The following is a 20,990-nucleotide window of genomic DNA, read 5'->3' on the forward strand; positions in this document are numbered from 1 at the left end:
CCGGTCATCGCTACCTGATCTGGCACCACATGTGACACTAGGCCCACGCTATATGTTATCTTAATGCCCCCTCAAATGGCCCCACCTCCTTCTCAGGGCAATTCAAGATGTTGCTTTGCCAGCGTCACATGCATCGCAAGAACGCTTTCCTTTAGAGCAGAATGCTGTAAATGATAGCCCATGTCATATACCAATTTATAAGGAAAGTTGTAAAGTATAATTTGCATTAAAAGTAATTGAATAGCTGAGCACGGATCAAGATCATAAAACTCAAGTTTAATGATGACAGGTGCTCTTTTGTTCTGAACATTGCAGATTAGATGGCAACATCCCAGTTTATTCAGTAAGGAGTAATCTGAAACAGCAAATTATGGTACTTTTCTTTGCACTTTATCGACACCACCATCTGATACCATATTTCAACAGTAGCGGTATTTAACGGATGCTGTGCAAACTCACAAGAACTACAAATGCTGCGGACCGATATTCAGACAGAGAGGGTTCTGTACGTATTACAAGATCATAAGATAAATTCAAAGGAGGAAGGTATTTTTCAAGGAACAAGTTAAATTGTCAACTCCCCAATCAAGTTTCTTAAATGACTCCAGGGCATTGGCCTCCACCACTCTATCCGGAAGCCCATTCCATATATTTGAAACGGGAACTGGAGTAGGCTATTTGAGCCTGTTCCATGATTCAGGTCATTGCTGATCTGTTAACAATGTCCAAATACCTACCTTTGCCCAATACCCCTTAATAGTGTTGGTTAACTAAAATCTATCAATCTCAAATTCAAAATCAACAACTGATCAATTGCTGTTTGCGGAAGAGAATTCCAAACCTCTCCCAGCCCTCGTGTGCGGATGTTTCCGAATTTCACTCCTGAAAAATTTAGATTTAATGTTTAGGCTCTGCTCCCCAGCCAGCGAAGGCAGATTTTCCCGATCTACCCTATTTCCTTTAATAACTTGGAAGACTTGGAGCAAATCACCTTCTAAGTTCCAGGATATAGGGCCTTAGTTGGTGTAATTTCTCATTGTAATTTGGAGCTGTAGCCCAGGTATTGTGGTGCTAAATCTACATTGCACTCCCTCCAAGGCCCAAATATTTGTCCTAAGGTGTGCTGCCCAGAACTCTGTTCGATCCATTTTAGTCCAAAGTGAGCAATCTCACATTTGCCAACGTTGGGCGGCATTGTAGCACAGTGGTTAGCACTGTTGCTTCACAGCTGCAGGGTCCCAGGTTCGATTCCCGGCTTGGGTCACTGTCTGTGAGGAATCTGCGCGTTCTCCCCGTGTCTGAGTGGGTTTCCTCCGGGTGCTCCGGTTTCCTCCCACAGTCCAAAGATGTGCAGGTTAGGTGCATTGGCCATGCTAAATTGCCCCTTGGTGTCCGAAAAGGTTAGGTGGGATTACTGGGTTATGGGGATGGGGTGGAGGTGTGGGCTTAAGTAGGGTGCTCTTTCCAAGGGCTGGTGCAGATTCGATGGGCCAAAAGGCCTGCTTCTGCACTGTAAATTCTGTGAATTCTATGAAATCCACCTGCTAGTTTTTTCCAAATAATTTAAACTATCAATATCTATTCATAACTGGATAGCCCACCACATGGGGCTGGATTCTCCATTGCCCACACTGTTATCGGGATTATTGATCGGACAGAGAATGGCACGTGGCCCGAAAAGCAGGATTGGCGCCGGATGCCAGGCCCGTTGCAATGCTCCGCTGCCCCACCGCCGACCGTAGCGGGTTTCCCGCCCACCCGGTTGGGCTTCCTGCCTCAACCCGGCGGGACCATGCAAATAGCTCATTTTGCACACCATTCAGCAGCCAGCTGCGATGTTTGAGAGCCTCCCCCCCCCCCGCCCAGCGGAGAGTCCGCTGGCATGAATTGGTGCAAGCACTGAAGAGCATGGGCCTGGCAGCTTGCAACCCAAGGGGTGGCAAGGTGGTAAGTACCCTACCAACAATTGCTGTCAGGGTGCTGAGCGGGGTGCTTCCATGGGTGGTGGGGTCAGGGGGGTTTATGCTGGGCTGGAATGGAGCAAGTCAGGGATCTTCCTTGGGATGGGACTCCTTTGGCTTTTTCCCCATCTGCAGCCTACTAAACCCATTCAACAATCACTCAGTATGTAAAAGTGAAGGTTTTCTGGTTTAAAAAAAAAGTGAAAATAGGGCAGCACGTTGGCACAGTGGTTAGCACTGCAGCCTCACAGCGCTGAGGTCCCAGGTTCGATCCCGGCTCTGGGTCGCTGTCCATGTGGAGTTTGCACATTCTCCCCGTGTTTCCGTGGGTTTCGCCCCCACAACCCCAAAGATGTGCAGGTTAGGTGGATTGGTCATGCTAAATTGCCCCTTAATTGGAAAGAATATATTAGGTATTCTAAATTTATTTTTTAAAAAGTGAAAATATTCTCATCTGTACCCCTGTACCATTTAGACAGTCACTCATTATTTCATAAATACACATCCCTAATAACAGAGTGAAAGTGATCCTATCTGTACCCCTAAACCCTTTAAAAACTGTCAATGTGCCAAGTTTAAAGTTCTGTGATATGGAGGTGAAAGCTATGCTTTAAAGTGGTGGAAACCTTTGAAGTGGCATTCTCACAGTCAATTTCATAGCCTTTATAAGTATTGAAGTCAATATGTATGACGAGGAAGCTCATAGCTTTGAACTAATTGTTTATACAATTCATGCTCCATTGCCTGCTAAAAGCATTGTGATTGACATTTTGCTGGAATGCATTGAATCAGATTGTTTATTTTTATAGCTCTGCAGGGATCTATTGAATCAGTGTAGCAGTTGTTTCTCTGGCCACATTTTAAAAAATGAGTCTGCCTCTTTTGTTCTCAAGGCAAAAACACCTGTGCAGGATTGTCCCTGCACTTTCTACAAAGCACTCAAGAACAGTGACTGTCTAAAAGGTTTGGGGTAACAGACGAGCACATTTTCACTTTATTATGGGAACATTTCAACTTTTACATATGGAGTGACTGTTTAACGTGTTTTAAAGGCTGCAGATGGGGCGAGAAGCCAAAGGAGCCCCATCCCAGAGAAAACCTGGGCCCCTCCAGCCCAATACATGCCCCGCTGACCTCCACCTCACCTGAAAGACACCCCCTCCGCACCCTGGCAGCAATTGTTGGGAGGGTACCTATCACCTTGCCACCCCTTGACCGTAAGGTGCGGCAGCTAATGGAGATCAGGGCACCCTTTAAAAATGGCGCTCTGATCTCAGATGTGTTGGGCCTGTTCAAGAGATTAGGTCCTGCCCCTCTCAGTCGCAACGTGGATCCCAGCATGCCATGGACTGGCACGGAAAACCCAATTTGCAAAAAACAATTTTCCAGGACCAGTCCTGATTCTCCGGGAGCACTCAGACTCCGACCCAGCCATGGATTATCAACAAGGGTTGCTGGATAGTGAATCAACAGCAATGATCTCGGCCAGTTCTCTACCCTAGCACAGGGTCACTGAAACCATCTTTGATATCAAATCAGGACAAACCAGAGATCAGTTACAAGGCCTTGCTGATCCTGTAGTGCTCCATCGCTTACTGGGATAAATTCACTGAGCAAATGTTCCGAGACATCAAGGAAACTATTCTCCAGCAGCCCCACACTCGTGGCGGGTTTTCTCCACGGCAGAGGCACCTTACCAGCCTCTCTTCCAGCCCCGCTAAAGTCGATGATGATGTACAAACATACAAAATGGGAGCAGAAGTAGACCTTTTGCCTCCTCAAGCCTGCTTTGCCATTCAATAAGTTTATGATTGATCTTTTGTGTTGAGTTTCACATTCCCGATCTACCCCAAATACCCTTTGCTTCCCTTGACGACCTCCACCTTAAAAATATTTAGTGACCCCGCTTCCGCCGCCTTCTGAGGCAGGGAGTTCCAAAGTCACACACCCTCTGGAGAAGCCAATTCTCCTCCTCTCTGTCCCTTCAGGACAATACCTTGGGCTGGATTCTCCGCACCCAGGCGCTGAAATCACAGCCCGCGCCGGGGCGGAGAATCCAGTTTCCCGCATGGAATTGGAACCTGGGCTGGTTCCCCCGGGCCCCGGAAAGCGGCGTACTCTCGTTTCGCCCACCTGCGTCCATTGCTGGAGGCCCGCTCGGCCCCCGACCGGCCGAAGTCCCGACGGCGTGGATTTAACATGGGCCTGCCGGTCGGGATACTAGCATGGCAGCTGCGGACTCAGTCCACGGCCATCATGGTCAGGGGCGGGCCAATCGTAGGGCAGGGGGGGCCTTATACGGCGCCGGACTAAATTTGGGCGGGCGGTCCTGGTTGGGTGCCTGGCTGACCGGGGCACTATTTGGAGGGTCCAGCTCCGCGGTCTGAGTCCGCCATGGAGCACGGCGCGGCCGCTGGAGGCTGCCGCCGTGCGCACGCGCGGCCTCTGACCCGGACGTGCGGGGGCCCGTATCTGCAGCAAAAGCTGCGAGAGCCACGCCAGGTCCCTGCTAGCCCCCTGCAGGGCTGGGAATATGTGGTCCTTTCAGGCCACTTTTTCTGGCGTGAAACGCCACAGTTTTTACGACGGCATGGGGATATAGTCCCAAAACAGAGAATCCAGCCCCTTATTTTAAAACAGTGCCCCTTGGTTCTGGACTCGGCCACAAGAGAAAACATCCTTTCCACGCCCACCATTCAGGATCTTACATGCTTTATTCAAGTCACCCCTCGCTCTTCTAAACTCTAGTCGAAGCAGGCCCAGTCTGTCCAGCCTTCCCTCATAAGACAACCCCCGCTCATTCCAGGTATCAATCCAGTAATCCTCCTCTGAACCACCTCCAACACAATTACATCCTTCCTTCACCGTCCTGCTATTGGGGAACACAAGGCAGGGGTCAACTTTGGCAGGAACGGAATGTACCACTGGCAGGAAGGGCTGGAGAATCCCGCCCTTATTCCCCAAAAGTGAAAATTTCCCTTCTTTGTTTTGTCGATTTTCCCAGTGCCAGTTTACTCTACAAAACACCGAGGAAAGAGTTAGCTGGCCGGCTGGCTTTCAGCTTTAGAGCCACAATCAGGCACAGGCTCACTGATGTTGCTCCTTTAATGACAAGTTCTAAACTCTTGGCTGAGACACGGCACAAACTTCCATTTGTGTACAGGGATAATACGGCAGGTGCTGGAAATCCTAAAAAAATAAACAGTGGTTCCAGCACTGAACTGATGTATTAGCTAAGTCGGGGAATGAATTTTGAATTCGAAACCTTATCATTCAGAAGTGGATGTGCTGTAACTGAGCCAAGCTAACACTATCTCATAGTGCCACGCAGAATGCGAATTTAAGTTGTCCTATATTCCTTACAACACGATCATAGAACCATAGAATCCCTACAGTGCAGAAGGCGGCCATTCGGCCCAACAAGTCTGTACCGACCCTCTGAAAGAGCACCCTAACCTGGGCCTAATCCCCCAACCTTTCCCTGTAACCCCACCGAGGGACAATTTAGCATGTTCAATCCACCTAATCTGCACATCTTTGGACTGTGGGAGGAAACCGGAGCACCCGGAGGAAACCCACTCAGACACGGGGAGAACGTGCAGACTCTGCACAGACAGTCACCCGAGGTCGGAATCGAACCTGGGTCCCTGGCGCTGTGAGGCAGCACTGCTAACCACTGCTCCACCGTATCGTCCTGCTGTATAAAACCAAATTTGCAAGAGTTTAACATTTGTATGGAGGTTGGCCATGCCACTGCGAGTTTTAAGGCTCTCTATGGAACCGTAGGAAGTCACAGCATGGAAGGTGGCCTTTCGGCCCATTGGGTCTACGCTGGCCGACTAGTCATCCCGCCTAATCCCACTTTCCAACTTTTGTCATCTGTTAGAGAAAAAAGTGGAAGTCCAGTAGAGTGGGGCCTCACCCCCAGAGTTGGAGAATTTGTTTTGCAATTCCGCGTAAAGAAACTCTGGACACCGACCAATAAATCACCAGTTGGAGTAGATTCTAAAGGGTAAGCAATGCCCTAAAAACAAATAAATCACTAATCATCTGCCAGCCTTTGGAACCATCATATTAGTGACACAGATTGCTCTGCTCATCCCACCCAATAACATAATATGCTGTTCGCAATGGCCAGTTTAAATATTCGTAGAGTCGCTAACTCATTGGAGGGTGGATGTTATTCTACAAAATCCAAGTCAATGATTAAGAAACCCCGCTCAAGTATTGCATTTAATATGAATGCATCTTATACTGAAGAGCCAGGCATAAAATCAGAACTTTAAAACAAAACATAAAACAGAAACCTTCACCCCAGTGGCCCATATCGAATGAGCTGTGGCTGAATGAGCTCATGATCAAACAAAGCAGCCTGCTCCTAGCTGACAGTATGTTAACTGATTATATCAGGAAAGGTTCCGTTAACCTTGAAGAAAGCCAAGCAAATCTAGTTAGCAATTCCTGAGGACCACAACTTCCTGAATGCATTTGCTTTGATGCTTGATTAGTGCAAGGTAAACACGATCAAATATACGACTATCAGAAGCACTGTTTGCACTACTGTGGAAAGCAGATTGCCTATTTCGACCTGCTCCAGGAAACAACTCCATCTCCAGTCTGCAATGTCTTGCTTTTTTTTTAAACCCCAGCAGGTTTTTTGATCAGAGGCTGGAATGTGTGACCACAAATATCAGCTTTTTCTGTCAGCCTGCAGATGATGCAAATAGAATTCTCGCCAGTAGTAGGCTACAGTGCTTCATACTGACATGGTCATTCCAGGTCAGGCTATCCACAGTGATAATAATAATCTTTATTAGTGTCACAAGTAGGCGTGCATTAACACGCAATGAAGTTACTGTGAAAATCCACTAATCGCCACATTCCGGCGCCTGTTCGGGTCCACAGAGGGAGAATTCAGAATGCCCAATTCACCCACACAGACACGGGGAGAACATGCAAACTCTGCACAGACAGTGACCCAAGCTGGGAATCGAACCCAAGACCCTGGCGCTGTGAAGCATTTTCAACTCAACGGAGTCATGGGTTCAAGCTCCATTTCAGGGGGTTCAGCACCTGTTGTGGCTCACACTTCAGCAGAGCAACATCTTTCAAATGGAACATGAAACCAATCCCTCCTCCTCCTCAACTGGATAACAAAGATCCCATGGCACAGGGAAGTATTCCAGCACAGTTCCTATCCCATCGCAAACATCACTAAACCAAATTATCTGTCCATCTGCCCGTCTGTGGGATCGCACTGTGTACAGGTCGGCTGCTGTGTTCCCCAGTGTTACATCAGTGCATTAGCTGTACATGGGGCGTGAGGTGCTTTGAGAATTTCAAAGGTTGTGAAAGCTGCTGTATTTCATGCTATTGCATGAATTTCCCATTTACACACTGCCCCGTTATCATGTATGTGCCCAAGAATGGTTTTGTTATGCTTAATTTTAATTATAGTTGGTGCGGCACGGTGGTGCAGTGGTTAGTGCTGCTGCCTAGGGCGCTGAGGACCAGGGTTCAATCCCAGCCCCAGGTCACTGTCTGTGTGGAGTTTACACATTCTCCCCGTCCCATGCTAAATTGCCCCTTAATTGAAAAAAAAAATTGGATACTCTGAAATGAATTTTTTTTTTAAAATTCTAATTGAGTAAACTTTTAATTTTATAATGCATTTTATAATAAAAAGCCATTGGGTGTGATTATTCGTTTCCATTTGCCATGTGCGCAAATCCTGTAATGGCCACTAAATCTCACGAGAAGGCCATAGCCGGATTTACGCCGGTGAGAGCCCAGAAAGAGCTTGAACCTGATTTCCATTAATTCAAATACATTTAAATTTAATTTAACAGCTTTATGCCGTACCTTCCAGCCCCATGTGATGTGCCCCCTACGTCAGCGGAATTCATTACTGATTTTAGAAACCAGGCGTGATGACCAACCTGGGGGTGCGGAGATGCCTGGAGGTCCCGGGATTGAGGGCCGAAGCTGGGCAGTTCCCATGGCACAGTGAGGGGGCAAATTCTTTCTCCAGTGGGAGGGGCTGTGTTGTGGAGGGGAGGAGGACGGAGGGCTGTGCGCCAGGAATGTGCGGGGGAGGGGATAAGGGGGGGGGGGAGATTGACCACGATACTTCCATGGTAGGGAGGATCAACCCAAAGGCTTGTGGGGAGGGGGTCCTCTATGACCGTGAGAGGATGGGAGGGAGTTCAGTTTTCTCGCTGATCGGGTGCCCTTTAAAGATGCCCCCAGCCCCGCCCCCGAGCTTGCCGGCTCCATCAAGCTCTGCCCTGCCAGAGTGACCAATTTCTTTCTGACAAAGTGTCAGAAGATCTAGTCAGAACACTTGGCTGTGTTTCTGCCGGAAAACGCACTCGTTTTCAGTCAGAACCTAACACTTTGCCATCTTGTTTGGAAAAATTTTCCCATTATATTTTCTAAATGTAAAAAACGTTCAGCGCATTTAGTAATGCGATTCAGAATTGGAGCAGAAATTGACACCAAGAATCCACTGCATTTTAGGGTCCCTGATGAATGCAGCTCAGTAAACTAGCAGGCGCTACTGGGAGGGCAAGACAGCCCTGCACCTGTATTGTACCTCAGCCCTTCAGTGTTTGTGGTCTACACAGTGTGCAGACAAACACAGGTGCTCCCTCCGTACTCAAGCACATTTGCAACGACTGAGTAAAGAATGGGCAGGGTGCAACCAGCCTAGAGCCACACTTTGCAGGCAATCACATCACAATTCTAGAGTTGAGTGGAAAAGGAACATCACTGTGTTCCTTCTGCGTGATCAATAAACCTGCAGACAGCGTTTGCTAAAACTGGTCACAAGGAAGACTCAGCCACAAGGAGATGGGAGATTAAACATACACATCACAAAGCAGCTCGTATTAACCAATTCCTGAGGCAACCAGATCCATAGTACTCTACAGCGTTAGTAATGACAGCAATGGTAGTCAGAGTGGTTTTAATTTTCTGGATCAGTGAGTCAGACACTTGTACTAATTCTCGAATCCCACTATGGGGAAATTTAAATTGAATTAACACATCTGGAGTAAAAAGCAGGCCTCAGGAATGATGATCATTAAAAAACTATTGCTCGTCATCAAACACTTGTCTGCTTCACAAATGTGTTTCCGGACTGGAGGTCTGATGTCTTTTCCCAGACTAATCCAGACTTGAAGCCAGACTCACAGAAATGTGGTTAATTCTCAATTACTCTCCAAAAGGGCCTAGCAAGCCACTCAGTTATATCAACCTCCTGCAGGAAAGTTGAATAAAGATAAAACCAAAATAGCATTGACCAAGGCACTTGTAAAGTGCTCCTCACTAACATATGGGGACAGGCGCCAAAGCTGGCACAGCTGCCCCACAGACTAGTCACGCAACAGTCGAACATGGTCTCCTGCCAATGGCCTAGACTCATTCATCACCATCCCTGGTTATTGTCCTGCCCCATTGGCAACCCGGCAGAGGTGGGGCACAGTGGCGTCGAGCCGGAAGGGAGCTGCCCTGCAAGTCCTCAGCACTGGCTTCGGACCCCTTGATGTCTCATGGCATCACATCAAACATGGGGAAGGAATGCTGCCGACAGTCAACTACGACCCTCCCAGTGCAGCACGGTGGCTCAGAGGTTAGCACTGCTGCCTCACGGCGCTGGAGACCCGGGTTCCATCCCGGCTCCGAGTCCCTGCCTGTGTGGAGTTAGCACATTGTGTCTGCGTGGGTCTCACCCCCACAACCCAAAGATGGACAGGGTAGGTGGATTGGACATGCTAAATTGCCCCTTAATTGAAAAAGAAAAATTGGGTACTCTAAATTTATATTTAAAAAAGGACAACTACGCCCCTCCCTCAGCTGTTGAATCAGGCCCCCTCCCCCCCCCCCCCCCCATGTTGAACACAGCTTGGAAGAAGGAAGGTAACGGAACGTATTCTTGGTGGGAGACCACAATGTCCATCAGCAGGAGTGACTACTGACCGACTAGCCAAGTCCTGAAGAACATGTCTTAAAATCATATCCCTGGTCAATCTGCACCTTAGTTCTCTGCAATAAAGGTGTTACTGGGGTATGATGTATGGTTAAATACCCATTTATCTGAAGTTAACCAATTAAAATAAATTTTGCGAAAAGGTTATCAAATAAACATTAATCAAACATTTGTGACATCCGACTGGGCCTCGCTATCAGCAATAGGAAACAAATAACCAATAAAAGACATTTAAAACATATTTAGCTACCTGATACATGACTGATTGGTTGGTGGCTGTGTAAATAAATACAGATCTAATTAATGGAAGTTAAACAGTGAGCACAGCATGGCTACGGTCATGAGGGTGGAACAGGGTTCCCCAAACAACAGAAGGAACAAACACTGTTAAACAAATCAAGTGCACTTTAAGCCCTTTCAGATAAACTCAATGTGATCCGAAAACAGAGCAGGCAGAAAGCTTGCTTTGAAAGCAGTCCAGTCAGGAGTTTAATTAATTCATATTTCTGAGAGGTACAATGAGGTGCTTGCTCTCCCTCAGACTGTTTGTTACCATTACATCTCCCATGTTGTTATTTAGTTTTGGAATACCGCAGGTTTTTTAAAAATAAAATCTGTTGGCAAACTGCCACGGCAGACGTCAACGGCTGTCATGGGCTCCAGCATTGTGATATTTTCAATAAATTTCCCATGAAGTAATTATACCTTCTGGTGATTTGCCACTCTCCCAACTTTTTAACTAATTAAAAAAAAAATTAATCCATCCTCAATTACATTCCCATGGCGTTGTTGTCGTCATCACCAGCCTTGCATTTATGTACAATGGTGGACATGCAGCGAATCAAATGCTCATAGAACTTAGAACATACAGTGCAGAAGGAGGCCATTCAGCCCATCAAGTCTGCACCGACCCACTTAAGCCCTCACTTCCACCCTATCCCCGTAACCCAATAACCCCTCCTACCCTTTTTGGTCACTAAGGGCAATTCACCATGGCCAATCCGCCTAACCTGCACGTCTTTGGAAGGAAACCGGAGGAAACCCACGCAGACACGAGGAGAACGTGCAGACTCCGCATAGACAGTGACCCAGCGGGGAATCGAACCTGGGACCCTGGCGCTGCGAAGCCACAGTGCTATCCACTTGTGCTACCGCGCTGCTATACTCATGGCATACTAAAGCACAATATTGCCATGGCCGTGTCACAGATCGTAGGCCAGATATGTCTTAAGTTTTCAGCATCTCCAAGACAAAAAGATGCTGGGCTGGATTCTCCGTTCTGGAGACTAAGTGTTTCCGCTAGCTGGTCTCCGCTGGCGCTAGGCGCGGCGCCCAGGTGAGAGTCTCCCTCCTATACCATGCTACGTTATACATGAAGGAGAGCTCACCAGATTCCATCGGAATCCTGGTATCAGACTGCCATTTTGAGTGGGCGTCCCGATACAGAGGTCCGGCAGTGGTTCCCCCCCCTCCCCCTCCCCCCCCCCCAACAACTCAAATAGGGATATCACCTCCCCACCCCCCCACCCACCCACCCCCCGTGCCTCGACCCACCATCACCACCATGATAGAGGGAAGACTTTCACGTTCATCTGACAGACCTTTGAACTTGGCATGCTGGGAGACACATCAAAGTGTTCCAACACGTCAGAGAGACGACTTTTAGCTACAACCTGACATGCCGTAAGAGGGTTTAATGATTTTCAAAGCTATAGAGGGAAGACCTGTCACACGACCCCTATCCCAGTAAAGATCCCTGAGACCCCTCCAGTCCAGTCCGAACTCCCCTGACCCCCATCTCCCGTGAAGGACACTTTTCGGCACCCTGGAGGCAAGTGTAGAGAGGGCACTCACCCCCCCTTGCTCCCCCTCGGTGTCCATGGTGCTTGGTCCCTGCTTTTAGAAACCAGCAGTGATTCTCACCCAGGTGAGAAGGGGTGGGAGCATCCCGTGAGGCCGGGGCATTCTGCTCCAAACCTGCTAATTACATTCAAATAAATGGTAATTAGTTTGGATCAGGTTCTCGCCCCGTCTGGCCGGGAATCTGATCTTGCCAGGGGAAGCAGGATCAGGAGACTCGCAACGGGTTTGACGCCCGATTTGGCCCTCATGTCCCACTCAACAGGCCATCGGGAATCCCGCCTGGGGCTGGCGGCCCCGGAGTTTCGCTCCCTGGGGCGAAATTCTCCTACCCGCCCCGCCACATTTCTGCTCCGACCGACCGGCGGGAGTCTCCGTAACACCGGCCGGTCAATGGGGTTTCCCATTGTGGGGCAGCCCCACGCCGTCGGGAAACCCCCCGGGCGCCGGCAAAACGGAGACTCCCGCCGGCGGAGAATGCCGCCCCTGATCTCTTTGAAATTTGCTCATTGGCCTCTTGTGGGTGAGAAGAATTGGCAAATGTGCCCCCCCTCCCAGTGAAAAGGATGGACAAGCCTGGTTTAAAGCTTCATTCAATAGACAGCACCTGCAGATGTGTAGAATGCCCTGGTACTGCACTGAAATGCAGGCCTGGATCATGTGCTGAGGTATCTGGGTCTATGACTGTCTAACTGTGACAAGAGTTCTATCAGTGAGCCTAGATTGGCATATGGAACAGACGGAGGCCTAAAAACTGAGCCACAGCCAGTTTTCGCAGCCCAGTCGACATGCCCCCTGCCTGAATGCTGAGGCATGAAACCCGCCAGATACTGTGCAGTGGACCCCAACCCTAGACTACTGGTACAGTCAATAAAGAGAACCTCAGGTAAGTGTTAACAGGAGTTGAGGCGGTGTTCGTTTTTTCTAGGCCCCATGTCTTTTGCAAATCAAAATATCCAGCTTATGAATGCTACAAATGGTATGGTTTGACGCAAAACTAAGAATGCACCAGAGGCCACACAGAATGCTGTGTCCTGCCTTGAACAAATATACTTACATTAACACCCAAGACCATAAGCTGCGTTGTCACAGATCAAAGATTCTTGCCAGGCAGTAGGTCTCAGCCTTACAGCAAGAAAAACAGTTTCTACCACAACTATAACAAATACACTTAGCTAATATATAAAAATTACAGATGGAAGGCGGAAATCCTTCTTTGGCAGAGTCCCAAGAAGGAAATTTGCTATGGAACATCAGTCTAGTCTCTACACACTCCTGTCTGCAATGAATGCTGACAGGGATGGAGAAGGATTAATTCAAAACCCCAAATTTAATAAAGGATTTACCACCAAGCAAGAACTCCGCAACAGTGGAAGAGGAGAAAACCTGGGTCGGTGTTTTTCTCTGATAATAAGTCGGCAACTTGGTCACTGTTGGGGGCAGCACGGGTGGCGCAGTGGGTTAGCCCTGTTGCCTCACGGCGCCGAGGTCCCAGGTTCGATCCCGGCTCTGGGTCACTGTCCATGTGGAGTTTGCACATTCTCCCTGTGTTTGGGTGGGTTTCGCCCTCACAACCCAAAGATGTGCAGGGTAGATGGATTGGCCACGCTGAATTGCCCCTTAATTGGAAAAAATTAATTGGCTACTCTAAATTTAAAAAAAAAACTTGGTCACTGTTCCTCTTAAATGACAAGCGCGGGTCTCCCAACACAATAGTTAAACTGACAGTGTTTGTGCTGAAGCACTACACATCAGAGTGATTAAATATACATTTTGGGATAGAAGTGCAATGAAAATAAATTTCACTGCAACTCGACAATTAAACCTATTAGAAAAAGTAATCGGCTATTAGCAAAACCAGTGCGGCTTAATGATCCAACCAGGTGGCTCAAGAAAGTTTACATAGCAAATCAGTTGGGCCATAAAGCTCTTGGGTGCAATGCAGAGCTGACTGATCTGGACTGGTACAGTGGCAAGCGGCGGTGGGTCGCGGCGGACATCAAAACTGTAGCTCATTAATCCTGCCTCACTGTTACAAATGTGTGTGTGAGTGAATTTGTCCAACTCCAATATAAACTCAAACTGACATGTTCATGCAAATGCTTTGGTTTGATGAAGTCACGCTGGACTGAGTCATGTCATAGTATGAGGCAGCTTGTTGAAACATGTAGTTGGAAGTACGTGTCTCTGGCATGTGCAGACATAGGCGCCACCTTGCAAATAATATTCCTGAGGCAGAATGAGGCCCTACGTAGGTAGCTGCCTTTAACCTGCTTCCCCACCTCGGTACGACTCCCTTTCCTTCCCTCCTCCACCGAGAGTTGTGGCTTAATTTGGAATGCAATGCAAAGTGTCAAAACCTTGTCTTCATGTGTAGCCCAAAACGGCAAGTGTCAGCAGCAGGGTGGGGAGGGAGTCAAATGTGAGGGGCGGGTAGGGGGGGGGGGGGGGGAAATCACAGTTAAAGCCACTCAAGAATATGGGCGCGATTCTCCGACCCCCCACCGGGTCGGAGAATCGCCAGAGGCTGGCGTAAATCCCGCCCCCGCCGTGTCCCGAATTCTCCGCCACCAGAGATTCGGCGGGGGGCGGGAATTGCGCCGCGTCGGTCGGCGGGCCCACCCCTGCCGATTCTCCGGCCTGCAATGGGCCGAAGTCCCGCCGCTGTCAGCCCTCTCCCGCCGGCGTGGATTAAACCACCTTTTGAACGGCGGGACAAGGCGGCGCGGGCGGGCTCCGGGGTCCTGGGGGGGGGGGGGGGCGATCTGGCCCTGGGGGTGCCCCCACGGTGGCCTGGCCCGCAATCGGGGCCCACTGATCCGTGCCGTGGGGGCACTCTTTTTCTTCCGCCTTCGCCATGGTCTTAACTATGGCGGAGGCGGAAGAGACCCCCTTCCCTGCGCATGCGCGGGGATGCCGTGAGCGGCCGCTGACGTTCCTGCGCATGCGTCACCCGGCGAAGTCCTCTCGACGCTGGCTGGCGTGGCGCCAAAGGCCTTTCCCGCCAGCCGGCGGAGCGGAAACCGCTCCGGCGCGGGCCAAGCCCCTCAAGGTGAGGGCTTGGCCTTCCGCACCTTTGGGGCAGCCCGACGCCGGACTGATCCGCGTCGTTTTTGGCGCCGGGTAGCAGACATTGCGCCGTTTGCAGAGAATCCCGCCCATCTGCATTATACCAGAGTCTATGTTGACATATCGCAAACCAACAGTACTTATCAGAGATCAAAGGGAAACCATTCCAATCTGTATGACAGATTACTTCTCTGGTAGTTCCGTGGTACTAAGTCAGCCTTTAAAACTAAGGGAATAGAAAAATACCAGACCTGTGAATGTTAATTAAATTAATTATATTTTTATAAAAAGACAAAAACCATGGTGATGGGAAGTAGGTGGGAGTTTTCAGAATATTATAAAAGTTATTGTTCTGCCACTAAGCCAGCTCTCAAAACAGCATTAATTCCCGTTCGATTCTCGAGGATGAAGCGGAGGTTTCCAAAATCAGGACACGGTTGAAAGGTTTTTACTTTGTATGCTCTGATCCTTGCAAAGCTGCGACAGCATAACCTGCTGCTCTGATGGCCCACTGAGTAAATTCACTGCAAGGTGTGGCATGCGCCATAAAGATCAAGATCACTTTCAATCTACCGCTAACCCCCACCTCCAGTTACTGATCAATGTTAATTGGTGCATCTGAACAGTCAGCGTTTCCAAAGTGTAAGCGGATAACTAAGCATTTTTTAAAGTTAGAGTACCCAATTCTTTTTTTCCAATTAACGGGCAATTTAGTGTGGCCAATTCACCAGTTCATCTTTTTCAGTTGTGGGTGACACCCAAGCAGACACTGGGAGAATGTGCAGACTCCACATGGACAGTGACCCGGGGCTGGGATCGAACCTGGGCCCTTGGCACCGTGAGGCAGCAGTGCTAACCAGTGCGCCATTGTGCCTCCCATCTAAGCATGTATCAGATATCGAGACATTTAAGTTGGAAAGTGGGGAGATAATTCATAAACAAGTCAGATCATAGAATCCCTGCAGTGCAAAATGAGGCCATTCGGCCCATTGAATATGCACCAACTCTCCGAAAGAGCACCTAGGCCCACACCCCTGCCCTATCCTTGTAAACCCACCTAACCTTTGGACACTAAGGGGTAACTTAGCACGGCCTAACTTGCATATCTTACACAAGCCACGGTGATGGGAAGTGGACGGGAGATTTCCAGAATAATGTACAAATTATTGTTCTGCCACTAAGCCAACTCTCAACAACAGCATTAATCATCGTTCGACTTTTGAGGATGAAGTTTCCAAATCAGGACACAGTTGGAAGGTTTTAATTCGGCTGCCACAGGTTGCATGCTCTGCTCCTTGCATTTAGATTTGAAAACAAAACTCCCGCGACCGGATTTTGGTGTTCATCAGGAATCAGGCAATATCTTGAACGAATCGAGGAGTTACATGCCAACGGGACAGGTCTGCCCTCCAATAAGCCAGCAAGGATGTGGGAACGGATGCATGTCAGTCAATAAAGGAGGCCGCGCTGTGAGTAACCTCTGCAGCTATTGCTGTGGCTACCGTTTGCACGTTAATGCTTCAGGACAAAAGTTCACAAAGTTAAAGGTAGTGGGAGCCTTGGAACCTGGGACAGCAGAGTCCGACGCATTTTTTACATTTTCTGAAATATATATAACATTGCAGGACCCCCTCAGCCACGCTCAGCCTCACAGCCAAATCTGCCCTCACCACCAACAGGATTAGTGTGAAGCCGGACAGCAGGAGGGGTCCAGCCGCCTCGTTAAAAATGAAAAGGCTGGGCAGCACGGTGGCGCAGTGGGTTAGCACTGCGGCCTCACTGCGCCGAGGTCCCAGGTTCAATCCCGGCCCTGGGTCACTGTCCGTGTGGAGTTTGCACATTCTCCCCATGTTTGCGTGGGTTTCACCCCCACAACCCAAAGATGTGCAGGGTAGGCGGACTGGCCACGCTAAGTTGCCCCTTGATTGGAAAAAATTAATTGGGAACTCAAATTTATTTTTAAAAATTAAAAAGCTACCAGGGAGGGGCTTTTAATGAGCCCACGGTGATGTTAACTACCTTATTAATAAAAGTGGGCCTGCACCCTGTCCTTGCAGGCTTCCTGGTGGCCATTTTGTCATATATATTCATGGATTGCTAACTTTATTCCTGTATTTATAAAGGGACATAAAACAAGTCCAGGGAGCTATTTACAAGTTAAATTAACCATAATGCAATCTTTAATCAAAGATGTAATAGAAAAGTATCAGAAAAACAAAAATATAATACAGCAAATTATTATGCTTGACCAACCTTATTAAATTAGTTGAAGAGGAATCAAAGAGTAGATAAGGATATTGCAGTAGATCTAGTATACTTAGATTTTCAAAAGGATATCCATAGGATAGTGAATTAGGAGACCCATGGCTAAGGTCACAGCACATACAGTCAGGGAGAAGTAGCAGAAATGAATGAAATGAAAATTGCTTATTGTCGCAAGTAGGCTTCAAATGAAGTTACTGTGAAAAGCCCCTAGTCACCACATTCCGGCGCCTGTCCGGGGAGGCTGGTACGGGAATTGAGCCATGCTGCTGGCCTGCCTTGGTCTGCTTTAAAAGCCAGCTATTTAGCCCTGTGCTAAACCAGCCCCCAATGGATAGTAAACGGGCCAAAAAACAGAAAAGTGGGGGCAGGATTATAGGTATTCACTCAGACGGGCAGATGGTACAACAGTTGATCCACAGTGATCAGTGGTGGGATGACTGCTGTTCACGATTTATATCAATGATTTGGATTTGAGAATAAAAAGAATAATTTTAAAATTTGGAGCTGACACCAGATTTGGACATTCACTCCACTGAAGGAGCTATAGAAATGCAGGTTATTGGAAAGTATTCATTGAGGAAGACTGCAACAAATGCAAGATGCTCATGTATCTGTATCATGGAGTTTGCACGTTCTCCGCGTGTTTGCGTGGGTTTCACCCCCACAACCCAAAAGATGTGCAAGCTAGGGGGATTGGCCACGCTAAATTGCCCCTTAATTGAAAAAAAAAATGAATTGGGTACTCTTTAAAAAAAAAAAAAATTTTAAACAACCAAAAAATGTATCTGTAGCATGGGTGCGTAAATGGCGAATAAATATCATTATAGATAAGTGAAGTGATGTATTTTGGTAGGTAACTCCCCTCAGACTGCCTGGTTGAGCTCAAGTCTCATTAATGGATTTAGTTCAGCAGGGTTTGTTGATAAAGCTGTGAAAAAAAACTGAGCTTTGTTTCTACTGACAGTTTTATGATATTATTAGGATGAAAGCTTTTTGAAAAGGTTTTTGAGTGACTTCATTTTGTCAGTTCATGAGCACTTAAGAGGATTAAAACTCTTTTCAAGTAGAGGCTGAAAGACTGTTTGATCAACAGTTTTATGAGCTCCCTAAGAGGATTAAAGTATTTGAAAACGTTTATGAATGGTTGTTTGTTAATTTTGACAGTCCCATGAGCATCTTGAAGACTTCCCAATAATTTTATAGGGCTCATGAGTTTGGTCCTTAGTGGACAATTGGTGAATGGGCATGGGGGTATGAATGGAGCATGAGAACTTTGGAGTAGGGCATGGAGAGTGTGAGGAACATGAGGGAGTATGAAGGTCATGGGGACATGGATAGGGCATGGGTTTATGGGAGTAGGTTGGGGGTGAAAATTGAGGGCTAGGGTGCCGAACTTTCATTTACAGAACTGGGCTGATGTTCCAGTGACCAAAGGTGGGCTTTCTAATCTGCCTACCTTGGCATCCTCCCTGGTCTGCTTTTCGGGGAGGTGGGTCCTGACTTCAGTCTGTCTTCGCCATTAAAACAGCGTAGGTGGGTATTGTCAGGGAGGGGGCAGGGTCATGACAATGGGAAATGGCCTGACCCAGGATCCTGCCTCAAGGATAAAAATCCAAGTTTAAGAGTCTAAATAGAGAAGCAAAGGGATCTATGGATGTCAATCATGCAAATCATATCATAGTATCATAGAATTTACAGTGCAGGAGGCCATTCGGCCCATCAAGTCTGCACCGGCTCTTGGAACGAGCACCCTACCCAAGGTCAACACCTCCACCCTATCCCCATAACCAGTAACCCCACCCAACACTAAGGGCAATTTTGGACACTAAGGGCAATTTATCATGGCCAATCCACCTAACCTGCACATCTTTGGACTGTGGGAGGAAACTGGAGCACCCGGAGGAAACCCACGCACACACGGGGAGAACGTGCAGACTCCGCACAGTCAGTGACCCAAGCCAAAATCATCAAAAGTAGCTACACAGGTTAACAACACCATAAACAATTGGTTCACTGGAACAAAAAAATTAAAAGCACAGAAGTTATGTTAAACCAGTATAGAGGGCAGAATTTAAAGGAAACTAAGTTCATTTATGGTGGGTTTTGCAGGCTGTCCGGTTCCCCACTGCTATGAAACGACACTTAGGCTAGTTTCTTCAGCCGCGGCCGTCGCAAGATCGCCACGGTCGGGAAGGGGACCATGTAAAGGTCCGTTGACCTCTGGCTGGAAATTCTGGCCGCCGGGAGGTGCGGCCGAAGAATCCTTCCCATAGTCACTTTTCTGGGCCCTGGGGAGTTTCATTCCGGCTTAATCCATACTAATTGTTTTCAGCTCTGGGGAGCTGAACTCAGAAATTGGGCCATTATCTTGAAAGGGTGCCCCCATCTCTAAGTGAGCTTGTGGTCCCCCCCCCCCCACCCACCCCATGATAAACGTCACCCCCCACACACATGGGCACTAACCCACACCCCTCAACCCCCCCCCCCAAAGTGAGGACACCCCACTATGGGGGGGCCTAGGGCCCCCCCTCGTCAGGCCCCCCCAAACCTCCCACAGGCCCCCACTCCAGGATCCCCACCCATCACTCCCCAACCTTCCAGAGGCCCCTACTTACCTGCCGCACTCCTCCACCCTCCTTTCATGAGCAGGGCCCCCCCTGGAAGTCCTCGTGCCAGTTTGGCAGTGCCACCTGGGCACTTGGCAGCCTCGCTAGGGCGAGGAGGATCCCTGGTGAACATACCTAAATAGGTTTAAACCCTACTTAGGTGCACACCATTTGGTCACGCCCCTTTTGGGCAGGATTCCGATTCTGACACATCGCGGGACTTGGGTATATCCTGCGAGGCGTAAAATCTGCCAGGGAGCCCGCGGGAGACCTCTCCCGAGATCTACCTTGTTCTCGTTATTGCGCTCTCGCTCTTGTGTAGTCTTCTCTTTTAAAAAAAATAAATTTAAGAGTACCCAATTTTTATTTTTTCCAATTAAGGGGCAATTTAGCGTGGCCAATCCACCTAACCTGCACATCTTTGGGTTGTGGGGGGTGAAACCCACGCAGACACGGGGAGAATGTGCAAACACCACACGGACAGTGACCCAAGGCCGGGATTTAAACCCAGGTCCTCAGCACTGTAGTCCCAGTGCTAACCACTGCGCCACGTGCCGCCCTCGCTCTTGTGTAGTCGTAGCATACTTGCACTGGTCTCTATATTATAAAAAGATATACATAGCAGAGGAGAACTTACAAAATAGATTTACAAGGACTAAAACAGAACGGAGAGGGTGTAAATATCAGAAGAGACTGAACAGGCGGGGGGTCTTTCCTTGAGAAAAGCGAAGTCGAGGGGTAACCAATTCGGGGTCTTCAGAATTATGAAAGGTTTGACAGGGAGAAGATATTTACACTGACAGTATAGTCCAAAACCAGCGCATTTCAAAATAAGACAATCTCTAATAAATTCAATAATAAATTTTCCCAAACTGTGTTCCGTGGAACCCTGGAATTCCGGGTACATCCAAGGATCTCGCGGCAGGCCAGGCTGAAGTATAACATTTGGAAAGTGGTGTGAAGCTGCGTGTCCAATCAGAGGGTAGTTTCTGATAAACTCAATAGCAAGCCTATGAACAGCCAATGAGTGAGAAGCCAGCCTCATTTGTTTTTGTACGCTTGTACCTATTGCGCAAAACAATCAATTTTTTGTGCTTAACTCTTCAACACAATAAGAATGTTTCTCAGGGGCTCTGTCTGAACTCTTGGGGGGTTAAAAAGGTTCTGTGGCCTGACAGGTTTGGGAAACCCTGCAATAAGGAATTTCAGGAGAAACCTCTTTTCAGAGATTGGTGAGAA

At 48.3% G+C, this 20,990-nt stretch overlaps 1 protein-coding gene across 4 annotated transcripts in view; it reads right to left on the reverse strand.

Moving 5' to 3' along the window:
• The window catches only part of LOC140385199 (grainyhead-like protein 2 homolog), a 154,943-nt gene that overhangs the window by 29,147 nt on the left and 104,806 nt on the right, over positions 1 to 20,990 (reverse strand). The gene's annotated exons all lie outside the window — the stretch shown is intronic.

This window comes from Scyliorhinus torazame, chromosome 11 (assembly GCF_047496885.1).
Source record: "Scyliorhinus torazame isolate Kashiwa2021f chromosome 11, sScyTor2.1, whole genome shotgun sequence".
Classification (NCBI taxonomy): Eukaryota; Metazoa; Chordata; class Chondrichthyes; order Carcharhiniformes; family Scyliorhinidae; genus Scyliorhinus; species Scyliorhinus torazame.